The 21664-nt window shown below is 38.4% G+C and overlaps 1 protein-coding gene and 1 non-coding gene across 15 annotated transcripts in view; one reads left to right on the top strand and one right to left on the bottom strand.

The window, feature by feature from the left end:
- ZBTB20 (zinc finger and BTB domain containing 20) overlaps positions 1-21664 on the top strand; it is an 895053-nt gene that overhangs the window by 579444 nt on the left and 293945 nt on the right. The window lies entirely within an intron of this gene.
- TRNAC-GCA (transfer RNA cysteine (anticodon GCA)) lies at positions 7582-7657 on the bottom strand. The gene has a single exon. It is a non-coding gene; the product is annotated as a tRNA-Cys (tRNA).

Below are 21664 nucleotides of genomic sequence, written 5' to 3'. Positions count from 1 at the left end.
TATGTATGATGCTAATCTCAATAATTATTTATCATACTAGTTAACAGACACAATATCTGCTTACAATGAGCTTCTAGTTTCTATAATCTTTTGCAGAGATTAAATCCTAAAAAAAATTAGGTAGAAATTATTATTCCATTATTATGCACCAAAATGGGCAGTAAAGAAAGGCAGTGACTGCTGCAAGAACTCACATCAGATGGCCTCTAGTGGAACATGGAAGCTTGATCATAGAAAATTTTAGCTATACATGTAAAAGCTGACTGTTGAAAGATAAAGGGAAAAGGATCTTTTGAAGTGAGAGGGACATGGAATATGCCAGTGTGGTATCAGAAACCAGGAAATAAAGAAAAACGTCAATGTGAAAGAAGGCATGGCAGTGGGAATGAAGTGGTGTGTATAAGAAGTAATGAAGTTAGAAATGAGATGCATGTGAAGATTACAATATGAATCCAGAAAGGTCAGGTGGAGTCCAGAATTTAGTCTTTGTGGGTAATGAGAACAATGGCTGTCATAGAATTAGAACTCAATACAGGGCCCTGCCCAGTTGGCTCAGCAGTAGAGCATCAGCCCAGCACGTGGATTTCCTAGGTTTGATTTCTGGTCAGGGCACACAGGAGAAGTGACCATTTGCTTCTCCACTCCTCCTTCTCATTCTTCTCCATCTCTCTTTCTTTCTCTCTCTCGCTTCCTCCACTTCCTACTTCTCCCACAGCCATGGCTCAATTAGTTCTAGAGCATCAGCCCTGGGCACTGAGGATGGCTCTTGGAGCCTCCATCTCAGGTGCTAAAAATAGCTCAGTTGCAAGCATGGCCCAAGATAGGCAGAGTATTGGCCCCAGAAGGGGGTCACCAAATGGATCCCGGTTGGGGCACATGCGGGAATCTGTCTTTCTGTCTCCCCTCCTCTCACTTGAAAAAAGAAGAAATGTCCTTTTTCTGTCCCAGTATACTATCTAGGAACACATTATATTTAGTTGTCATGTCTCCATAGGCTCTTCTGGTCAGTGTCAGTTTCTTAAACTTTCCTTCTTTTTCGCAACCTTGAAAAATTGAGGAGTACTGATCAGGTATCCTATAGAATGTCCATCAGTTTGTGTTTGGCTGATATTGTTCTCTTAGCATGGGGTTATGAGTTTTGGGAGGAAGATCACAGAAGTGAAATGCCATTATCATTATATCATATCAAGAATCTCCTTAAGCCTGACCTGTAGTGGCAAGTGGATAAAGCGTCGACTTGAAATGCTGATGTTGCCTGTTTGGAACGCCAGGCTTGCCTGGTCAAGGCACATATGGGAGTTGATGCTTCCTGTTCATCCCCCCCCTCTCTTTTTCTTTGTCCCCCCACTAAATGAATAAAAATAAAGACTACTGTTAAAATTTTAAAGCTAGATATTTCATTCTTCAACCTTTGATTGTTCTTTTCTTTTCTTTTAGAAATAAGCCCTTCTACATCATCTCACCTCTATTTGATAAGCCAGTCTTCTTCCTTCCAAATTCTGTCTGAGACAAAACTCTTTAATCTACCTTTATAAGCTCACCTCCTCCTGTCTTTCAGCCACAGTTCCATTAAATCAATACCATATAAACCAATCAGAAAGTAAAAATATTGCTGTCGTTCTTTAAAATAATCCCACGATCTTGAGGGAAATTAAACTCTGGAAAAGAATGGCCCACGCCTTCTTATAAGCATGAGAGGGAGGGGTGATAATCGTAAAGAATGTTCAATAACTGTGATTTTACACTGCTCACAAAAATAAGGGGGTATTTTATTGTTTCGTATTCATTTTGAAATATCCCCTAACTTTTGTGAGCAGTATACTATGGCTATATTAATAACTGCACGGTTGGCCCTGGCCTGTTGGCCTAGTGGTAGAGTGTTGACCCAGTGTGTGCATGTCTCAGGTTCGATTCCTGGTCAGGGCACACAGAAGCACCCATCTGCTTTTCCACCCCTCCCCCTCTTGCCTCCTCTCTCTCTCTCTCTCTCTATCCCCCCACCCCTGCAGCCATGGCTTGATTGGAGCAAGTTAGCCTAGGCACTGAGGAAGGCTCCATAGCCTATGCCTCAGGTGCTAAGGAGAGCTCGGTTGCTGAGCAATAGAGCAATGTCCTAGATGGGCAGAGCATCATTCCTTAGTGGACTTGCCAGGTGGATCCTAGTCAGGGTACATGCGGAAGTTTGTCTCTCTACCTCCCCTCTTCTCACTGAATTTTGAAAAATGCACAATTAATTCCCACTATCAAATTAAACTGATAAATGGGCCTGGATTAAAAAGATGAGTTTGCTCCGCTTATTTTCCTGTTATATATCAGGATGCACAAAAGTAGGTCTACAGTTGTGATTATGTGAAACAGTTTATTCTTATTTTGTTACTTATTAATTTCTGTATTATTTACTATCATTATTAACCTACTTTTTCCCCCCGTGCCCAAAGTAATCACTAATTTAGGCTGCCATAATGAGAGGGAAAACAGATTTTTCTCAACAGGCATATTGAGATGAAAAAGACCAAGATCAATGTTGTAGGGATGTAACTGCTGCAAAAATAAGCACCTAGTTTAGTAGATGATTTCCTTTAGGAGATGGAAGCACAATAATTTTCTCCTCCTGGGAAAGAATGTGTCTCTTGAGTGGAGTAGAGGCTGAGAGACAGTGAGTAATAGAGCCTGTAGCAGGAAACACACTTGACAGGCAGAATCCAGGAGGATCAGACAGCATCAGAATAGCATTAGGGCTGGTGCCTGGAGATAGCAGAGATGTATGGACTCTCAGGACATAGTTGAAAGATTATAGATGGTAGGTGACCATGGTTTAAGTGACCATTTCACTGGCCACAGTATTTGCAGTCCACATTTGCAAAGTCTCTTCAATTATGTTAGTGACCAGAGCTAGCCTCCCAGGTTCGGCTGGAACAACAACTAACAAGCTGCCTCTAGCCCCCTTTGGGACTCAAATGATAAAGTCACAGCAATCACAGAGCAGCAGCAGCAGTAAGAGCATGGCTTTGACCTATAGTTCTTGCCCATCAAAGAGCTGTGCCCTGTCTGCTCCCACTGACAGGCAGATAAATACAGAGATCTGTCAGCAAGTACATATTTATGTATATCTACTGCTCCCTCATACAGACCTACAGAGAACGACTAATAGCTTCCAGTGGTGTAACACATTCACCCACTAATGGGGTGAGACCCATTACTCACAAATGGGTGAAAAGAAGCATCAATATGCAGGTCTTAACCCCAGCTTGTGGGCAGAAACCTGTCATTCCATTGCAAGCTGAGAGGTCTCCTATTCAGACAATCCTTGTTTAATTTTCCAAACACCCTTCCTCTAAATGGTGCTACTCTACACTGTGCAGACAGACAGATTTGACAAGCAGAGCCATCAATTTCACATTCCCTAAGCCAACTGCTGGGAAAAATTAGGCCTAGTATGAACCTCGAATTGACTAGTTGGGGAGGTGAGTTTGGCACTTAGGAGATATTTTCCACATTAAAGACTCAGGACCCGGGATGGAAACCTCAAGGAGGGCTTTTCCTTTTCAAAACTCATGAAATCAGGAGAGTTCGATATATGATACTATAGTTCTTAGCTTCTTCTGATTTACTTATTTCCTCAGTGTAATGTTCTCAAGGTCCATCCATGTTGTCTTAAATGTCACTATGTCATCATTGCTTATGGCTAAATAGTGTTTCATTGTATATAAGTACCACATCTTCTTTATCCAGTCCTCTCTATAGGAACACTTTGCTGATGTGGTTGAGCTCACAAGGGAGTGGAGAAAATGTAAGGGATGAGTTCTATCACTATTTCAGGAGTCAAAGAGTAAGAATTAAGAACTAAATCAGCTTGACCTGTGGTGATACAGTGGATGAAGCATTGGCCTGGAATACTGAGGTCACTCTTTCAAAACCTAGGCCTTACCTTGTCAAGGCACACATAAGAAGCAACTACTACAAGTTGATGCTTCCCATTTCTTCCTCCAATCTCCCTCTCTCCCCCTCTCTCTAGAAAAAAAATTAATTAAAAAATTAAAAATAGGTACAGTTGTCTGCTGTAGGACATATATTGAATTCAGAAGATAAAGCAAAAAGTAAGACATGGTCCCAGTGTAGAAAGAAAAGGCACTCATTCAAATAACAATAATATAAAATGGGACACTTGACTTTAGGTATGGACACACAATTTTTGTTCAACAAGAAGCTGAATATAGCTGTGATGTGTTGACCAATTTGTTACCTTTCAATAAATGTCAGAACTGTCCAAAGAAAGACCAACTCGATGCATAATGGTAATAGATGAACTAAGCATATGGTGAAAGACAAGTGAATGAACATTGCTTCTCATGACTAAGTTCCAGAAAACCCTTGCTAAGACTGGGTGAAGAAGGAGCTTAGGATGGATGGTCTTGAACTCTCTGCTAGCATATAGTCTCTCTGAAGAATTGTACATTTTTTATTTTTTAATTCAGTGAGAAGAGGGGAGGCAGAGAGACAGACTTCCACATGAGCCCCAACCAGGATCCACTCCCAAAGCCCGCTAGGGGGCGATGCTCTGCTATCTGGAACATTGCTTTGTTGCTCAGCAACTGACCTCTCCTTAGCACCTGAGGTGTAGGCCATGGAGCCTTCCTCAGCGCCCGGGGCCAACTTGTTTCAATTGAGCCATGGCTGCAAGAAGAGAAGAGAGAGAGAAGTGAGAGGGAGAGGGGTGGAGAAGCAGATGGGCACTTCTGTGTGCCCTGACCAGGAATCAAACCTGAGAAATCCATATGCTGGGCCAACACTCTACCACTGAACCAACCGGCAAGGGCCAATTTTGCAATTGTTAATACAGTGTGTCCGTAAAGTCATGGTGCACTTTTGACCGGTCACAGGAAAGCAACAAAAGACGATAGAAATGTGAGATCTGCACCAAATGAAAGGAAAACTCTCCCAGTTTCTGTAGGATGATGTGGCAGCATGTGCGCATGCGCAGTGATGATGTAACACCGTGTATACAGTGGAGCAGCCCACGGCCATGCCAGTCGAGATGTGGATGGTACAGAGGAAAGTTCAGTGTGTTCTGTGGCTCGCTAAATTCGAATTCATGACCAAAGTACAACGTGAATATTGGCGCATTTATAATGATGTGCCACCACATAGAAATAACATTAGTTGGTGGGATAAGCAGTTGAAGGAAACCGGCAGTTTGGTGGAGAAATCCCGTTCTGGTAGGCCATCAGTCAGTGACGAGTCTGTAGAGGCTATACTGGATAGCTACCTAAGGAGCCCTAAAAAATCTATGCGTGAGCCCACATCGAACTGCACTGAATAGGTATGAAACTGGGAGAGTTTTCCTTTTTTTTGGTGCAGATTTCACATTTCTGTCGTCTTTTGTTGCTTTCCTGTGACTGGTCAAAAGTGCACCATGACTTTACGGACACACTGTATAACCATAGAACAACCACAATTAGCCTGACCTGTGGTGGTGCGGTGGATAAAGCGTTGACCTGGAATGCTGAGGTCGCCGGTTCAAAACCCTGGGATTACCTGGTCAAGGCACATATGGGAGTTGATGCTTCCTGCTCCTCCCCTCTTCTCTCTCTCTCTCTCTCTCTCTCTCTCTCTCTCTCTCTCTCTCTCTCTCTCTCCTCCTTCTCTCCTCTCTAAAATGAATAAATAAAGTCTTTAAAAAACAAACCACCTTTTAGAACAACCACAATTATCAGACGTTTTTTACAATTGTCACCCCTCTCTCTCAAGCTTATGAGAAGGTGATGGCCATTCTTTTCCCCAAGTTTAATTTCTTTCAAGATTGTGGAATTATTGTAAAAAAAATGAAAGCAATATTTTTGTTTTCTGATTAGTTTGTGTGGTATTGATTTAATAGAACTGTGACTGAAAGACAGGAGGAGGTGAGCTTATATTGGACAGTGTTTCCTGGTTGTGCCTTTCTAAAGGTAGATGAAAGGGTGAAGAGTTTTTTCTCAGACAGAGTTTGGAAGAAAGTAGACTGGCTTATCAAATAAAGGTGAGATGATGTGGAAGAGCTTATTTGTGTCTCAAAGAGCAGAAGAGGGAATAGACTCAATACAGAGGTTTCTTTCCCTACTTATTTTTGTGTGGAATGCCTTCTTCCTATTATTATTGTTAACATTTCTGGATTGCAGCAAAGACAGACTGATTATTCTTTTTCCGTTTTTTAGACTTTTATTTTATTTATTTTAGTGAGCGGTAAGAGAGAGAGAGAAAGAGAGAGAGAGAAAGTGGGAGGAGCAAGAAGCATCAACTCCCATATATGCCTTGACCAGGCAAACCCAGGGTTTCAAACTGGCGACCTCAGCATTCCAGGTCGACGCTTTATTCACTGAGCCACCGCAGGTGAGACCTCAGACTGATTTTTCCGAAGCTCACCTCCACCAGTGTAGAAATTAGTAATTAGAGCAACCAGATGGATAGACAATAAAATAAACATGAAAAAAGAGAAACTCTGTATTTAATTAGAATATGTTCACTAAAACAGGTTTTTTTATTTTTATTATATTTTTTAGAAAATTAAATTTAACATTGACATTAATAAGAGTACATAGGTTTCAGAATAGATTTCAGATAAACATTTCTATAGCAATTGAACTGTTGATTATGTTGTATATCCATCAGCCAAAGGCAAATCACTCTGCATGACCACAGACTTTTCCCTCTTTACTCCCCTCTCCCGCCCCCTGGCCTCACAGCCCCCTCCCCCTGGTAACCACTTCAATTATATCTATGTACATGAGGCTCAGTTTTATATCCCACCTATGCATGAAATGATAGAGTTTCTACCTTTTTCTGATTTACTTATTTCCTCAGTATAATCTTATCAAGGTCCATTTATGTTGTCGTAAATGTCACTATGTCATCATTTCTTATGGCTGAGTAGTGTTCCATTGTATATATGTACCACATCTTCTTTATCCAATCCTCTATTGGGGAACACTTTGGCTGTTTTCATGTCATGACCACTGTGAGTAATGCTACAATGAACATTGGGGGGGGGGTTGCATGTGTCTTTACATACCAGTGTTGTTAATTTTTTGTTGTAAATATTCAGTAGAGAGATTGCAAGATCATATGGTAGTTCTATTCTTAATTTTTTGAGGAACCACCATGCTTTCTTTCATAACAGCTGTACCAGTTTACATTTCCACCAGCAGTGAATGGGGCTTCTTTTTCTCCCCAACCTCTCCAACACTTCTTATTACCTGTCTTGTTGGTAAAAGCCAATCTGACAGGTGTGAAGTGGTATCTCGTAGTTTTCTTTCTTTTATATTTTGTATTTTTCTGAAGTTGTAAATGGGGAGGCAGTCAGACTCCCGCATGTGCCCAACCGGGATCCACCCGGCATGCCCACCAGGGGGCAATGCTCTGCCCATCGGGGGCATAGCTCTGTTGCAACCAGAGCCATTCTAGCGCCTGAGGCAGAGGCGCATGGAGCCATCCTCAGCGCCTGAGCCAACTTTGCTCCAATGGAGCCTTGGTTGCGGGAGGGGAAGAGAGAGACAGAGAGGAAGGAGAGAGGGAGGGGTGGAGAAACAGATGGGCGCTTCTCCTGTGTGCCCTGGCCGGGAATCGAACCCAGGACTCCTGCACTGCAGGCTGATGCTCTACCACTGAGCCAACCGGCCAAGGCCGGTATCTCGTAGTTTTGATTTGCGTTTTTGTAATAGCCTCTGAAGATAAGCATCTTTTCATATCTCTGTTGGCCATTTGTATGTCTCCTTGGGAGAAGCATCTGTTCAGGTCCTCTTCTCATTTTTTAATTGATTGTATGCTTGTTTTTTGCTAAGCTTTGTGAGTTCTTTATATATTTTGGATATTAACCCTTTATCAGAGCTCATGTTTGTAAATATCATCTCTCATGTGGTTGACTGCCTTTTTGTTTCTTTTGTCATCAGTTTCTTTTGCTGTGCAGAAGCTTTTTAGTTTGATATAGTCCCATTCATTTACTTTTGCCTTTACTTCCCTTGTCTTTGGGGTCAAATTCATAAATAGTTCTCTATGACCAAGGTCCATAAGTTTTCTTCTATGTAATTTATTGTTTCGGGCATTATATTTAAGTCTTTAATCCATTTTGAAATAATTTTTGAGTGGGGGGACAAAATGTAGTCAAGTTTCATTTTTTTGCCTGTGCCTTTCCAATTTTCTCAGCACCATTTACTGAAGAGGCTTTCTTTTCTCCATTGTGTGTTTTTGGCTCCTTTGTTGAAGATTATTTGTCTATATATATGTGGCTTTATTACTGGGCTTTCAATTCTGTTCCATTGGTCTGTATGTCTTTTTTTCTGCCAAAGCCATGCTGTTTTTATTATTGTGGATCTATAGTATAATTTGAAGTCGTGTAGAGTGATAACTCTGGTTCCTTTCTTTTTCTCACTTTTGAAACCTGGTGATGTTTGGTTCTATTTCTTTAAAAAAAATGATATTGGGATTTTGATGGGGATTGCATTTAATTTATATATTTCTTTGGGTAATATGGGCATTTTAACTATGTTGATTCCTGCAGTCCATGAACTTGAGATATTTTTCCATTTTATTGTGTCTTTTTCAATTTCTTTCAATAATGCCTTATAGTTTTCAGTGTATAGTTCCTTCACATTCTTTGTTAAGTTTATTCCTAGGCATTTTTTTGTTATTGCAATTGTAAAAGGAATTGTTCTTTTTGAGTTTATTTTCTGAAGTTTCATCATTGGCATATAGGAAAGCAATTGACTTTTGTATATTAATTTTTGTATCCTTTACATATTTGCTTATTGTTTCTAATAGTTGTTCTGTGGTATCTTTGTGGTTTTTTATATACAGGATTATATCATCCACAAAAAGTGATACCTTTACTTATTCTTTTCTGATATGAATGCCTTTTTATTTCTTTCTCTTGCCTGATTGTTCTGACTAAGACTTCCAGTACTATGTTGAATAGGAATGGAGAGAATGGGCATCCTTGTCTTGTTCTTGATTTTAGAGGAAAAAGCCTTCATTTTTTTTGCCATTTAGTGTGATATTAGCTGATAGTTTGTCATATAAGGCCTTTATTATGTTGAGGTAATTTTCTTTTACATCCATTTTATTGAGTGTTTTAAACATAAATGGATATTGTATCATGTTGAATGCCTTTTCTGCATCTATTGATAAGATCAAATTATTTTTATTTTTTGTTTTGTTTTGTGGTGTATTTTGTTGATTGATTTACGTGTGTTAAAGTATCCTTGTGCTCCTGGAATGAATCCCACTTGATCATGATATATTATTTTTTAATGTATTGTTGTATTCAATTTGCTAGTATTTTGTTTAGGTTTTTGCATCTGTATTCATTAGAGATATTGGCCTGTAGTTTTATTGTTGTTGTTGTCCTTGCTGAGCTTTGGTATGAGAGTTATGTTGGACTCATAAAATTTGCTAGGGAGTATTGCTTCTTGTATTTTTTGAAGGACTTTGGAAAGGATAGGTATCAAATCGTCTTTGAATGTTTGTTAGAATTCACTAGTGTAGCCATCTGGTCCTGGACTTTTATTTTGGGGAAGTTTTAGGTAGTTGCTCCTATTTCCTCCCTGCTTATGGGTCTATTTAGCTTTTCCACTTCTTTATGACTCAGTCTAGGACAATTGTATAGTTCTGTGAACTTACTCATTTCTTGTAGATTGTTAAATTTGGTGGTATAGGCCTGACCTGTGGTGGCGCAGTGGATAAAGCATCGACCTGGAAATGCTGAGGTCGCCGGTTCGAAACCCTGGGCTTGCCTGGTCAAGGCACATATGGGAGTTGATGCTTCCAGCTCCTCCCCCCTTCTCTCTCTCTGTCTCTTTCTCCTCTCTCTCCCTCTCTGTCTCTCTCTCCTCTCTAAAAATAAATAAATTAAAAAAAAAAATTTGGTGGTATACAGATTTTCATATTATTTTTATATGATCCTTTGTATATCTATGATGTCTCTGGTATTTTCTCCTCTTTCATTTCAGATTTTGTTTATATGAGTCCTTTCTCTTTTTTCCTTAGTGAGTCTATCCAGAGGTTTGTCAAATTTATTGATCTTTTCAAAGAACTAGCTCCTTGTTGTATTAATTTTATTCTAAAATTTTTTGGGTCTTTATTTCATTTAGCTCTGCTCTAATTTTTACAGTTTCATTTCTTCTGCTGCCTTTGGGTTGCCTTTGTTCTTCTTTTTCTAGTTCCCTAAGATGTGATGTTAGGTTGTTTACTTGAGATCTCTCTTGTTTCTTAATTTATGACTTTAATGATACAAACTTTCCTCTTATTACTGCTTTCACTGCATCCCAGAAATTTTGTTATATTGTATTGTCATTCTTGTTTGTCTGTATATGTCTTTTGATCTCTACTTTTATTTCATCTTTGACCCAGTCATTTTTTAGAAATATGTTGTTTAAATTCCAAATTTTTATGGGAGTTTTTCCTTCCTTTTTTTGAATTCTAATTTCAAAGCCTTATGGTCAGAAAATATGTTTGGTATAATTTCAGTCTTTCTGAAATTGTTGATGTTAGTTTTATGGCACAACATATAAATCATATCAGAATGTATAATCCGATGTTCTGGAATGAAATGTCCTATAAATGTCTATTAATGTTCATTTGGTCTTATGTATCATTTATGGCTGATATATTTTATTCTCTGTTTGAGTGATCTATCTAAAGCCATCAGTGTTATGCTGAGCTTTTCAAGTATGATTGTGTTTTTGTCTGTTTCTATCTTTAGATCAATGAGTAGATCTCTTATATATTTTGTGCTCCCTGATTCAGTTCGTATATATTAAGAAGTGTTATGTCTTCTTGATACCATGTCCCCTTTATCATTATGTAATGTCTATTTTTGTCTCTTGTTACCTTTGTTGTCTTGAAATCAGCATTGTATTTCAAGATATGAGTATGGCTACTCCTGCTTTTCTTTGGGCATTAATTGCTTAAAGAATCATTTTTCAATGCTTCACTTTGAGTCTACTTTTATCCTTTAGCTTAGATGTGTCTCTTGAAGACAGCATATGGTTCATTTTGGTTTTCGATTCAATCTGCTACTCTCTGCCTCTTTATTAGTGAGTTCAGTCCATTTACATTTAAGGTAATTATTGACATACTTGGATTTCCTATAGCCATTTTGTGTTTTGTTTTCTGGTAGCTCTGTATCTCCTTTAGTTCTTCTCTTTTGTGTTTCTTTCACTTGTTTTTGTTTGGTGGTATTCTATATTTCTTTCCCCTGTTTTTTTTTTAAGCTGTGTGTTTCAGTGGTGGCTTTTTCATTGGTGGTTACCATTATTTCATTAAGAGAAAAATGTTCATATGTATAAGAGTTTTTTGTCTTATGAATGCTTCTGCACTCCATACTCTTTTGCTACTGCACATTTTTATCCTTTCCCTTTTTATATTATTGTTGTCACAGATTATCCCTGTTTTATTGTGACTTTGTTGGAACTTTTAGTTGTAGTTTTAATTTCTATTGTTTTTGTGTCTGGATAAATAATCCCTTTGAGTATTTCCTGCAGTTGGGGTGTTCTGTTGATAAATTCTCTCAGCTTCTGTATGTTTGAAGAAGTTTTTATTTCTCCTTCATATTTGAAGGATAGCTTTGATGGATATAGTATTCTTGGTTGGTAATTTCTGTCTTTCAGTACTTTAAATGTTTGGGTCCACTCTCTTCTGGTTTGTAGAGTTTCTTCTAAGAAGTCTGATAACCTAATGAGCCCTCCTTTATATGTATGTTCTTCTTTTCCCTAGCTGCCTTGAGGGTTTTTTCTCTGTCATTGATTTTTGGCAATTGTATTATGATGTGCCTTGGAGAAGGTCTATTTCTGTTAAGGTAACTTGGCATTCTGTTTGCTTTTTGAATTCAAAGTTCTAACTCTTTCCATAGGCTTGGGAAATTCTCATCAATTATTTGTTTGAATAGGCTCCCTATTTCCTTCTCCCCATCTTCTTCTTCTGATATACCAATTATCCTTATATTGCTTTTTCTATGGAGTCAGTAAATTTTTGTAGATCTCTTTAGTTTTTTTTCTTAATTGGTGAGTCTCTCTCTTTTTCTCTCTATAGTATCTCTAGTTGCCTGTCTTTAGTGTATCTGATTCTCTCCTCTATCTGTCCTGTTCTTTTAGATAAAGTTATTATATCATTTTTCAATTTATGTATTGAGTTATTCATCTGTTTGGTTCTTTTTAAAGTCTCAATCTCCTTGGTAAAGTACTCATTTTGTTCATTAATCTCTTTTTAAGCTCTTTAAATTGCCAATCAGCATTTACTCACATCTCATTGACTATATTCAGAATTGCAATTTTGAATTCTCTATCATTTAATTCCAAGGTTTCTACATGATTGAGACTTTTTCTGGAGATATTTTTATTTTATTTCTGAACTATCCCTCTGTCTTGTGTAGCCATGGCATTCAATTTCTTCTTCTTTTATGGCATTTGAGAGTGGCATTGTTGTGATCTCTAACAAAAAACAACCAAAAATAATGAAAAAGAAAAATTGAAAAAAATACAATGAAAATATAAAAATTTTAGATATAATACCAGTATAAAAGAAAAACCACAAAAACCAAAAAATTAATCAAAACAAACAAAATTTCCACCTAAAATAAGAATAAAACATATAAAAATTTAAGAAAATGAAATTCAAAACAGAAAAAAGTATTTTAGTTTTGAGAAGTTGTTTTTTTTCCTCCAGTAGGTGGCCCTGTATTATAAGTTTTAGCTCTGTAAAATTTCTGGGCTGACCACTTCTGAGATTTGCTGTTGCAATGATGTAGACCAGGCTGCAGTTGTGTTGGTGGATGGGGTGGGTTGTGAGGGCTTTACTGTTTTAGCAATGGCATCTCAGTCCTCTGGGGGCTCCTTCTCACTTCTCAACAGACCAGGGGACAGACACTGAGCATCTCTGTTCTTCAGGGAAGAGCGTAGCTCTGGAAAGTTAGCTGTGGTATCTCTCTCTTGTCACTCTTCCTACGCACAAGGGGAGGGAAGAGGGAGGAGGCAGGATCTGTGAGTCTGGGGGGCCACATTTTGAATTTCTCTGTCTCTGTGCTGAGTATGGGCTACAAGCTGTGGGAAGACCATAGGAACACAGACCAAAACCCCTCATTCTGCCATGGCTTTGGCCTAATATCTCCCCCTTTGCCCCTCAATCTCTCCTCTTTACCCAGCTGAAGGAGACTCTCACTCTAGGCTTCTTTCCTCTCTGTTGCCACAGCAGAGGAAAAACCCAGACAGTCTGAGCTTTCTTCCTCTCTAGAACTCCAGCAGGAACTAAAACACCCAGTCACTCTGGGCTTCTCTCCTCTCAGGAGCCCTTGCAGGCAAATACCCCAACAGTCCGGACCTCTCCTCTCTCTGGAACCAACCACAAGTGCATTTTATCTTCCACGCCCCTTCTCAACCCTTCCCACCTTTAGTCCATTTCATTCAAGGATCTTTCAGGCATGCCTGCAAGCCCAGCTGGAGTTTCTTTGCTGCAGTATAGCTGTTCAATTTGTTGAAATTTGAAGGGGAAAGATCAGGGGTATCCCTCCTGCTGCCATTACTCTGACATAAACACAAGCTTTTTTATTTTTTCCAATGAGAGAAGGGAAGATAGTGAAACAGACTCCTGCATGTGCCCAACTGGGATCCACTTGGCAGTCCCTCTCTGGGGAAATTCTCAAATGAATTGAGATATTTTTAGCATCTAAGGCTGACACACTTGGACCACCAAGCTATTCTCAGTGCCCAGGCCAGTGCTCAAACCATTCAAGCCACTGGTTGTGAGAGGGGAAGAGGGAGATAATGGGGAGAGGAAGGAGAAGAAAAGCAGATAGTCACTTCTCCTTTGTGCTCTGACTGGGAATCTAACCCGGAATAGCGATTTGCTGGGCCAACACTCTATCCACTGAGCTAACTGGCCAGGGCAGCACAGGCTTTTAAAAAAAATTAATTAGGCATTGATACCTGGAAAGTATAAGCTGATGCTTCTGTGGGAAGTAGCTAGGTATGAACACCATTTGACTTTTTGCTATTGCTAAAAGCTTTACAATTTGATAAATATATCTAAAATTTTAAAGGAACATATGAGATCATAGTTTGGTATGGGAGTCTGCATCTGCTTAAAAGGCACCACAGAAACACTGAAATGGGACAGTCATTAAGAATGAAGAATTTTTTTGCCTGACCAGGTGGTGTTGCAATGGATAGAGCATTAGACTGGGACACAAAGGACCCAGGTTCAAAACCCCGAGGTCGCCAGCTTGAGCGCGGGCTCACCTGGTTTGAGCAAGGCTCACCAGCTTGAGCCCAAGGTCAAGTTCGCTGGCTTGAACAAGGGGTCACTTTGTCTTCTGTAGCCCCCCCCATTCAAGGCCCATATGAGAAAGCAATCAATGAACAACTAAGATGTAGCAACGAAGAATTGATGCTTCTCATCTCTCTCCCTTCCTGTCTGTCCCTATCTGTCCCTCTCTCTGTCTCTGTCACAAACAGAAAGAATGAAGAATTTTTTAGATGTTGTGGCAAAGGTTTCTCTAGGACAGTCTTACCTATTCCTAACAATCAACAAGGTCAGCTGTGAAATATGCACATTTCTGGGCCACACCACAGACACAGAAAATCAGAAACTTCTATGGGGCAACCTTGACATTTGTTTCTGAAACAAGAAATCCAGTCAAATGTTGTGATCAGGAAAGTTTGGGCAACTATTCTAAGTATTTTTTTAAAACATAAGGAGGGAGAATGATATATTAATTTATTTCAGATAAAAGTGAATATATGTATGCTGTATATTTTTCCTATGTTCTTCCCAGTAATTCAGAACCATTTGAAGTGAGTAAATAATTTTTTTTCTTGACCAAGTGATTTTTTTTAGCATCTCATATCTTTCTTTGTCTCTCCATATCGGTGATCTTAAAATTTTGTATCCTCTCTTCCTCATCCCCCACCCCTACCTAATAAATGCACATCTCATAAAAGTTCCTAGATTAGGAAATTTTCAGTTTGAGCCTAGTTCTAGCTGGAACTCCCAGCTAGTGACATTTTACCTTCTTATCACCTTAGTCTCACATCACAGCACTGGTGAGGTTGCACAAAATGTTTTTTGTGAAACATACCAGCTCTGCTTGGTTACAAATATCAACTATCTTCGCCAGCCTTGTTTAGGGATCATACTCATATGTGACGATTTTTGTACTTGATGGGAACATGGTTCAGATTTAGACATGTCCATGAGCATTGTTTACAGACTTTTACTTACTTCTGAAACCAAATTGAGTTGCAGTTTAATTTAAGATAAACTTAGGAAAATATATTTCCTACTACGATTAAAAGCAACTTCCAGGGAAATTATTGACAAAGGTTTTTCATATTGGCAGCCACATAATGGATACTGATTTGTAGGAAGAGTATGAGAATAAATAATAAATGGTAACTATTCTAGGTGCCAAGACTTCCAAGTCCAGGAAGGCAAGGAGAATTATACTGTTCAGCTAAAGTAGGGGGACTGATAGTGCAAATAATGTTTTGTTTTGTTTTATTTTACAGAGACAGAGAGAGAGTCAGAGAGGGATAGATAGGGACAGACAGCAGGAATGGAGAGAGATGAGAAGCATCAAACATTAGTTTTTCATTGCGACACCTTAGTTGTTCATTGGTTGCTTTCTCATATGTGCCTTGACCGTGGAGCTACAGCAGACCTAGTAACCCTTGCTCGAGCCAGCGACCTTGGGTCCAAGCTGGTGAGCTGTGCTCAAACCAGATGAGCCTGCACTCAAGCTGGCGACCTCGGGGTCTCGAACCTGGGACCTCTACATCCCAGTCCAATGCTCTATCCACTGCGCCACCGCCTGGTCAGGTAGTGCAAATAATGTTTTAAATACACATAATTGTCTATGGCTTGGGGTTGCCACAAAGCTATATGGAAAGTATTTGGCTGGCCACAACAATAAAAATACAAACGAGATAAAGTGCTGCTGCTGTCTCAAAGGCAAAGATGGAAAACTGTAGTGGTAAAGGTTCACATTTCCTAAAGCCCCTTGTCAGCTCAGCATGTCCTCTGTGTAAATATACATGTGACAATGGCCAGTGCACTCATTCACACTTCAGAGAAGCCCTTGGTTTCCTTTTCTCCATCGATTTTAGCAGTGGGCAGCCTGCAACCTTTTGATCAAGCTAACTTTGTACATTACATGACTGAACTCAGCTATACCAAACATCCTTGAGGAAGTTGACATTTGTGTACTTTGAAAGGAAAAAAAGAAAAGTGAATCCCAACTGCTTCCTCTTGCCCTTTTGATTAAGAGAACGGTAAGTCAGCAGGAGAGGTGCTGCTTTTAACAAGCAGGGGTATGCAGAACTGATTGGTATCTTTCTTTGAAAAAAAGTAGAAAAGATTGATGTTAAACAACACTAATCAAAGTTGATTACAGGGACTGAATGAATTCATGGATGGGAACCTTGGTTCCAGAAACAACAAAACAGGTTAGATAATAGTCGGGGGAACAGTATTTGGAATAGTTCTGCTCATCTCTGCAACCAGGAGTGAGCGTCCCCTGGTCCTTAACCACTCCTTAGAAGAGACGTACCTGGATGCTAAGTGCAGTTCTCTGCAGGGAAAGCTCTTCTCCCTGACCTTTGCATGGCTGGCCCTTTCTCTTCATTTAAGTCTCAGCTTTCCCTGATCACATTCTCTCAAGCGGTGCTTCCATCACAACCTGGAAGGCTCCTACCCATTTTTAAACCTCACTTTCTGCTATTCCCAATGTCACCCAGAGATCTGTGTGGAATCACCTGCCATTTCCCGAGTGGACAAGATTTGCCTTGCTCTACTTGGTGTCCCTTTCCACCCTCCCGAGTCGTTGCCCGAGTTACTTCTCTCATCCTTCAAGTTTCAGCTCAAGCATCATCTCCTCTAAACTTGTTATATAAACTCTTCATTCAAAACCAGCATCCAACGCCTCTGTTTTCCCACAGAATTTATACTTAACTCATTTGTAGCACATATCACCCTGTGTTATAACTAGTTGGATATTTACTTTTCCTTCTCTCCAATAGATTGAAATATTTGAAGGCAGGGATTGTGTCTTTTAGCTTTGTATTTTTAATGATAGTAAAATACCCAGAATGTATTGAGTGTTGAATTAAGAAAGAAAGCATCAATTAATCAATCAATAGTCCCTTTCTGCCTCCATGTTTTAAAATAATTGCCTAATATAAATAACAAATCCAGAGGAATAAATTCTTACACAGAATGAATAACTCACTTGTTATCTGTTTACCAAAAAAGTAATGGGATAAAGAAAATGGCAAATCATAGTTAGGAGCTCTACTCCTGCTCATTACTGTGACTTCTGGGTTGTTCCTGGTAGCACTCTGACTATAAATATGAGGAAACCTCTGGGGAAACAGTTTGTTGGACTGATGTTATAATTTCTGACCAAGATATGAATATGTTGCTTATCTTACAAAAAAAAGTCTTCTGTTATTAAATTTATTATTTAATATAGTAAGACTTCTCTTTTAGGAACCCTAAAATACTCAACATACATCATCAGCCTAACGCTATATTCTTCTGCCTCATGTTAATAATCTTATGTACCTGAGCACCTGAGCACTTTAGAATCCTGATATCTATTACTTAATAAGTGACTATATTATACTCATTATTTTTAATAAGCTCATGCATGTAAACTCTTGTGATCATGGTATCTCCCCTGCCAGGTAAATATATCATGCATGTAAACTCTTAAGAGAACTGTGTTGTCTTCTTCCTATGCAACAAGTGGACAACCAGATCTTCACCCAACACATGGAAAGTAAAGCATATGGGGAATCACCATAACCTTTTCAATGGAATTTATCCCAACTAGTTAATGATTGCAACATTTTAGATTGTACTAGTAACACCATTGAGCTTAGAAAGAAGCAGTCATTTAATAACATATAAGAATGTTACATTGTTAGGAAGAGAGGAACCTGAAAGGTAATGGAGTTCCAATGATGCCAAATACTGACCACATTTGTCCAAATGTTGGCTGTACCAGTGACTAAAAAATGGGGAACTAAGGAAGCATTTTATTATTGCTATGATATTTTCATTTTCACTTTTATATGAGATTATTCTTGAATGTGTCAAATCTTGCATTTTTCAGTGTGTTTTCAATGCAGTTCCCAATCTTGCATTCTCCAGGTATATCTTGGAGATCTTTCCATAACAGTACACAGAGAGCTACCTTAATCATCTATCTAGTTCCACAGTATTCCATTATGTAAATATATCATAGTTTATTTTCCCACTCCCTACTTGTAAATAATTTTTATCATTTCCAACAATGTTCCAGTGAACAACATTGTACATAAATCATTTCATAGATGTGCAGGCTTTCTGGAAGATAAATCCTGAAAAGTAAAATTGTTGGTCAAAGGGTTACATGCATCTGAAACTCAGACAACTTTTACCAACTGGATCTGAGCATGGGTTGTGTTACTTGAGTAGTCCTATTGTCAGTATGTGGAAGTGCTTCTTTACCCCCAGCCTCAGCAAAATAGTGGTTGCATAGACTGTGGAGTTTTCACCAAGTATGTAAGTAAAAGATGGTACTTTAAATTTGCCTTTTCCTTATGATGAGTATCTTTTGATATGTTTAATGATTTTGGTATTTACTTTTCTATAAGGGATCTGTTCATCTCCTTTTCTTTCTATAGGTTTCTTGTTCTTTTTCATATTGACTTCTTACTATTTATACATAAGGAGATAACCCTTTTAGCTATATGTGTTACAAACATTTTTCCCAATTTTGTCATTTTTTAGATTACTTTGCTTGTGTTGTGCGTATTTTTTGCCATATAGCGTTTGTTTAATATAATCAGATGTATCAGTCCTTTTCTATTAAGGCTTCTAAATGTTGAGCCATAGGTAGAAAGTTTTTCCCCATGCTGAGATTATGAAAGGATTTGCCGGTTTTTCTTTTAGCACTTTAATAACTTAGATATTTATATTGAAAAATATGACCCATTGAATGAGATTTTTAATCCAGAAGATATTTTCAGGATAAAGGAGGATCTGAGGAAAGCGAAGCCTTAAAGTGTTCCCAGAGCTTGACGAGCTCTGGCTGACCGATCATCATTTGCATAGCAGACCAAATTTTATTCCTCTCTGCCAGTAGGATATGATACAATTATGATGAAGAGAACAATCTGGATTTCAAAGTTAAAATTAAGAATAACCATGTTTAGCTTTTGACTCTCTATATTGCTATTGTATTTGTTGTTGTTTGTTTCTCTGTTTCTGTGAGAAGGTCATGTGCTAGCAGAGAAGCCATAAGCTAATTGCATTGTTTATTGGTGCAAATTCTAGTATCCTATGCAATTTAGCACTAAAATCTCACTAACTGTGAAATACAAACTGGTATAAAATAGTGCATAGGACCTGACCCTTGGAGTGAGAATCCTAAATTCATCTGCTATCCCCCGAGAGCATGCCTCTTTGCCATGATTTACATCTATATGAACTGAAAGTAGTGAGATCACTGTTTCAGTAAGTAAGAAAGCAAATAGATACTTTTTTAAAAGTACTTTGAGTTCTATACAAAATTAGTTCATGAAGTTCCTAGCTGATGATGTTTTTTCAATTATATCCTATATGAATTTTGGGGGGGGAGGCTTTATATAGAGAACATTTTCCCCCAGTTTATTTCATATTTGCTTAACCTCTTCAATAGTTTGCTTTTATTTTCAAAAGTGGTCTTTCAACAAGTATCCATTCTGGATGCTGAGGTTACAACAGTGAACAAGAAAACATATACAAACAATTCTTCAAATAGCTAATATTTGGAGGGAAAGGGCAGAAGATAACCAAGTCCACATAAAATATTAAGCATATCAAATATCAGTAAGTGCAATAGGAGCAATAAGGGGGGGATGGGAAGTGCTGGGAAAGGGGTGTTCCTATGATGACTAATACCCAGCAATCCTACACATTTAGCAGTAAACCTTTAAGGATATGTAAGAATATCTCAGTTCCAAATACACTAAAGTGACTCTTGGTATTCTAGGGAGAACCCAAACTAAACATATATAAGTAACCAATCATTTATGAACATAGCGGCTTTATTGAAAGCCAAATAACAGCGATGTCCAACTTTTCTACAGACATCTCACAAATGTTCAGGATACTCACCTCTCTCGTATGAGCCAGACTCACCATCAGAGCCTGATTCTGGCAACTATAGAATTTGTTATTGAGAATGAAGGACCAATGCTGATATATTTAGGTGTTGGTGAGTCTTATGTCATGTAATATGATTAACCTCAATAGATGAAGCATGATCATCTCTGCTGTAGTAAGATTCATTGGTTATGAGGACCTTTTCTCTATCTCTAATGTTGAATCTTCCCTATGGATCCCAAAACCTCGAAGTTGTGACATATTGCTATACTCTACTGAAATTATATGCTGGTGAGTTGTTTAATGAACTTTCTTTAGACCTAGATTATAAACAAGTAATGTTCATTGCCTGGCACTCAACTTCCCCTAATTTATCTAAAAATGACCAATTTTAGTTCTTGCTATCATCTTTCACAAACCAATAGGTTTGCTTTACCCAAAGCATAATGACCTTTCTGTTCATGCTTATTCTGCTTGAAATGATTTCCCTTCTTTTCACAATACTTCGAATCTCTTTTATTCTTCAGTACTTAGTTGAAAGAATTCTTCATTTGTTATCTCCTTCCTTAGCCATTTCTTGAGATCATTACTTATATTTTGTCTAGCTAGCTATTTATTTTGGTATATCTGTAGATCAATCTATTTATCAATCATCTATCTCCCATCCTCCTATGGTACATGATAATAATTGTATAAATAATAAGTGAATAAGTGCTAAAATGGGGGAGAGCAGATAGATTTGGAAATGTGGACAAGCAGTAAAATAAAGGTGATCTTGAGTAGATCCTGTGGTCTGCTTATGACAAAATATTAGATAAAATATAAGCGCACCTGTTCGAATGGTCCAGAATCAGATTCTGTCTGGGGGCTTCCAAGGCACCTGTCATGTGTGAAACAATCTGAAACATAGCCTCCTTTAGAATTTATGAAGTATACTCCTAGCAAATGTGTCCTAGCTACCTCATAAGGATGGTGACCTCTCTCGCTTGATACCTGTTGGCATGCTGAGATTGGATCTTGGTTTCTGTGTGATCTCTAAAGATAGGAAAGCTAAGACATTTAATAAGGCTTTTGTGCCCCTGATTAGGTGACTCTGATGTTTCAAACATTACAACTTTTCGCAAGGTCTAGCTAACACATGGTTTATTTTTAAATTCCATCCTTTCTGAATATTTTCCAGAAGTAAAGAATTTTTCCTGAGAGGAAAAAAAAGCATTAATTTCAGAATAAGTCCCAGTACCAAAAGAAAATACAAGCACCAAGATGCAACTGGTTTTAGAAAGAAGTGCATGGTGGGAGCATATTCTGTAGCTTGACTGTGGTCAGTAATATGACGCACTCATCTCTGATGAGACTAAGTGGGAAAATAGCACTTCAGACCAGTCAGGTAGAGTTATGAGTTAAAGGTGAAGTCAGTACTATTTAAAGTTTCATTTTATTTATAGGACTCACTTCTAAGTGTAGGGTTTCTAAGAAAGTAGATGAATGACATGGCTCCTGACCCAGAATCTTTTCA

Source organism: Saccopteryx leptura, chromosome 8 (genome assembly GCF_036850995.1).
Source record: "Saccopteryx leptura isolate mSacLep1 chromosome 8, mSacLep1_pri_phased_curated, whole genome shotgun sequence".
Taxonomy (NCBI): Eukaryota; Metazoa; Chordata; class Mammalia; order Chiroptera; family Emballonuridae; genus Saccopteryx; species Saccopteryx leptura.
This window is presented reverse-complemented; position numbering and strand designations above follow the sequence as displayed.